This window comes from Tenrec ecaudatus, chromosome 5, assembly GCF_050624435.1.
Source record: "Tenrec ecaudatus isolate mTenEca1 chromosome 5, mTenEca1.hap1, whole genome shotgun sequence".
Lineage (NCBI taxonomy): Eukaryota > Metazoa > Chordata > Mammalia > Afrosoricida > Tenrecidae > Tenrec > Tenrec ecaudatus.
The window spans coordinates 101,375,592-101,379,683 of record NC_134534.1 but is presented as its reverse complement, the minus strand read 5'-3'; the positions used below and the strand labels follow the sequence as shown (position 1 = coordinate 101,379,683).

At 39.9% G+C, this 4,092-nt stretch overlaps 1 pseudogene; it reads left to right on the top strand.

Annotated features, from left to right (window-relative positions):
- The first annotated feature begins 1,027 nt into the window (after positions 1–1,027).
- Positions 1,028–1,826, top strand: LOC142449206 (small ribosomal subunit protein eS4, X isoform-like; annotated as a pseudogene).
- Positions 1,827–4,092: the final 2,266 nt, after the last annotated feature.

Sequence of the window (4,092 nt, the reverse complement as noted above, 5' to 3'; positions counted from 1 at the left end):
GCATGTGTAACTTTTAAATCACTGAGTGGGCTTTAGTAGGCTTTTTCTTGCACTCCCATTTAGTCAATTCCAACTCCAAGTGAACCCATGGGACAGAGTGAGGGTTCCAAGGCTATGCATCTTTCTGGAAACAGACTGCCAGTCTTTTTCTCTTGGAGAAGCTGGTGGGTTCTAATAGCCCACCTTCTGGTAGGCGACCAAACACTTATAACCATTGCACCACTAGGGCACTTCTTGAACTAACGGCTAAGAACCAAGTGATGTGCAGTGGTCTACTTCTCAAAATCAGGCAGCGAACCTCCTATATAGGACAATAATCCACATCGGGTCATCATGAATCAAAGCCTTCTAGAAGTCTGGATATCAGTATAGAGCTGAGAGCTGAGGGCTATGTAATAGAGGCGAGGGGAGGGGATAAAATAGGCTTTACCACTCTGTGATGTGTCTGTGCTCCACAATGATGCATACAACCCAACTAGCTAAAGTCTTCAAAAATGGAATTCCTTTTTTCTCAGTAGCTAGGAAGCAGTTCTATACTCATAATCTTGTATTGCTGGTTCTGTACCATCAAAGAGAGAAAGATTTATGCATCTTTGATTTACATTTTCTCCAAAGGACGTGAAAATGGCCCAAAATATTACTTTAAAATAACAGAAACCATTATTAAACAAAAATATCAAAATGTGAAACTTTTGTTTCTCAACACATCTAGGTCTATATACTTCTGAAGAAGGTGTTTCTGTTTCTCCTACCCTCAACCAAATGAGCCCTGGTGGCATTGAAGGTTACACATTGGGCTGCTAACTGCAGCATCACCAAATAGAAACCACAACTACGACACAGAAGATGAGACTTTCTGTTCTGATAGATATTTACAGCCTCAGAAACTCCTGGGGGCAGTTCTTCCCTGTCGTACAGCGTTGCTATGAGTCCATTTGACTAGGTGGAATTGAGTTTACCCTTTCCCCCAAAGAATTCTGCACTCTTCAATGTATACCTCATCAAGACTGCAGTACTCAGCGCAGCCATGGCTCAAGGTCCCAAGAAACATCTTAAGCATGCAACTGCTTTAAAGCATTGGATGCTGGACAAACTCACTGGTGTGTTTGGTCCTTGTCCATCCACTGGTCCTCACAAGTAGAGAGAATGTCTCCCCCTGATCTCTTTTTAAGGAATAAACTTAAGTATTCTCTGAGAGGAGATGAAGTTTAAAAATGTGCATACAGTGGAGATGAAGTTTTAAAAATGTGCATCATTAAGATTGATGGCAAGGTCTAAACCCTGCTGGTTTTATGACTGTCATCAGCATGGACAAGACTGGAGAGAATTTCCATCAGATATATGACACCAAGGGTTGCTTTGCTGTTCACCTCATGACACCTGAGGAGGCAAAGCACAAGTTGTACAAAGTAAGAAAGATCTTTGTGAACATAAAAAGAATCTCCCACCTCAGGACTCAAGATGCTCGAAACACCCGCCCTCCTGGTCCCCTCATCAAGGTGAATGACACCATTCCGATTGATTTGGAGACTAAAAAGATGACTGATTTCATCAAGTCTGACACCGGCAACGTTTGTATGGTGACTGGAGGCCCTAACCTTGGAAGAATTAGTGTGATCACCAATAGGAAGAGACAGCCTGGTTCTCTTGATGTGATTCATGTGAAAGATGCCGATGGCAATACCCTTTCCACCTGGCTTTCCAACATTTTTGTTATTGGAAAAAGCAACAAACCGTGGATTTCTCTTTCCTGAGGGCAAGGGATCCACCTCGCCATTGCTGATGAGGAAGCCAAAAGACTAGCTGCCAGACAGAGCAGTGTGTGAAATGACCTGGGTTACGTAAATGAAGAGATCTCTAAAGTAATAAATACAGCATAATTTAAAAAACCCCAAAACCTGAAGTACTGACACACTTAAGGGACTCAAGTTGCCTTCTTTTAAATTTTATATGAGTTTGGGGAGCAAAAAACACCTGAAAGGTAAGGTCAGAGCTCTAGGTTGGATGGCGTAAGATTTCCTAATGAAATTTGAATACAATAGTCATGCTACCCTTACTGAGCAAGTGCACTGTCATTGGGTGGGGAAGGAAACAAAAGCCTTAGCTCATGTTTCCTCACCAATGCCATTTAAAAATTTTTTAAAATTTCTTCATAAAAAGTTCCATGAATGTCCCGTGTGCTTTGAGAAAATCTATCAAAATTTCCCATTTGCAGTCCTGAAAACTATAACTGTCACTATAACTGTCTGACCAGCCCTCTCTGCCTTGTATATACCTAGGCCATCAGATCCCCTTAAACACAGCTGATTTGAATGAGACTTCTATACCTGGTCAGTTGACACCTCTCATACCAGAGTGTCAGTGTGATTATCTTGGAGAAACTGAGTTGCTATTCCACACTGGGAGTAAGAAAATATATGCCTGGGATGCAGGAGATCCATTGGGGTGCTTCTTAGTACTCCGATGGCTTGTGGTTAAGGCAATAGAAAATTACAAAACAATTCAGGCAGACTTGCTAATAATCTGCAACCTTCAGGAGCGAGGGTTAGGGTTATCACAACAGGCAACAAATTGGGATCAAGTTAAGGTACCTGTTGAGGGAAAACCAAATATGGACTGAGTTATAGTAAAGAGTGGTTTAAGACCAATCTCTATCCATGTTACCAGTTGCATAGTTCTACTCTGACACACATGGGGTATCCATACATAAAAATCTACTCAAAGGCAACTGGTAGAAACTGTATTCAGTTTATAAATAAGTGCAATGTGTATATAGAGATATGTGGTTATATGTGGTGAATATATATGTGTGTATATATATATGCATGTATGTATATTGTTTTTGTTGTTGTCATCGTTCTTAGGTGCCATCAAATCAGATCTGGCTCATTCTTTTCCAGGAACTGGTCTCTTCTGAGAACATGTCACAAATTTTCGAAATGAAATCTCCCCATCCTAGCTTCCAAGGAGCATTCTGACCCTACTTCTCCCAAGACAGGTTTTTTTTGTCTTCTGGAAGTTCATGGTACTTTCAATGATGCAAAATTCAAATGCATCAATTCTTCTGTGTATTAGTTAGTTATGGTGCAGTTTCAACATGCCTATGAGGTCACTGAAAATATTAATGCTAAAAAAGAAAAAGAAAATATCAGTGCTTCAGTCCATCACACCTCAGTCCTCAAAGTGGACTTGCTCTTCATCACTTTAAATTTGTGTTGTTTTGCAGTTCTGTCTAACAGTTCTGCCTAGCAATTCATCATTTGATTTTCCTTCTTTCTTGATGTCTGCTTCCATAAGTGTTGATTGTGGATACAAGTCAAATGAGATCCTTGACAACTTCAGTCTTTTCTCCATTTATCATCACTTTGTCTAGTGAACCAGTTGTGAAGATTTGGGTTTTCTTTACATTGAGTTGCAATCCATACTGAATGCTACAGTCTTTGATTTTCAACACCAACTTTTTTAAGTCCACCTTGATTTTAGGAAGCAACACTCCATATCTCCATATATAGACATATATGTAGATATTGCATATAAATATATATATGCACATGTATACTATATTTTTTAACTGAAAGGGATGCACCACATTTAAATTTTCAAAGGTTAGGAGAATCTGCTTCTAGGCTGCCAAGTCAACTCCTGAACCTCAAGTAGCCCACAAATATATATATATGCCAACTGTTCATTGTTATCAGAGTAATGAGCCTTTTTAGAGAAGGCCTCCCTCCTCTGCACACTCTTTTGCTCTTTGAAAAACCTTAAAATATTTTTTTAAACCATTCAGTAAATCCCAAGCCTTCAGGCAGTTTCAATCTGTTCAAATTCCTCAGGACACTTAAAGGCAATAGCTTCATTTAGAGAAAGCTTTCTGGAGGGTTGTAGAGGGCTAAGTAAGGGAGAAGGGTAAAAGATCATGACCCTTTCTTGCTTGATAGAGCACTTGGGCAGTATTTTTCTATGAGCTCACTAATAGTGTGTTTACTTGGGTAATTTTCTGGAGATGAATCAAGTTGTATTTGAAAAGCAAGCATTTATATATTGGGAGAAAGAGGAAAAACAACCGACTGGCTGGAATGAGCCACACAGCCT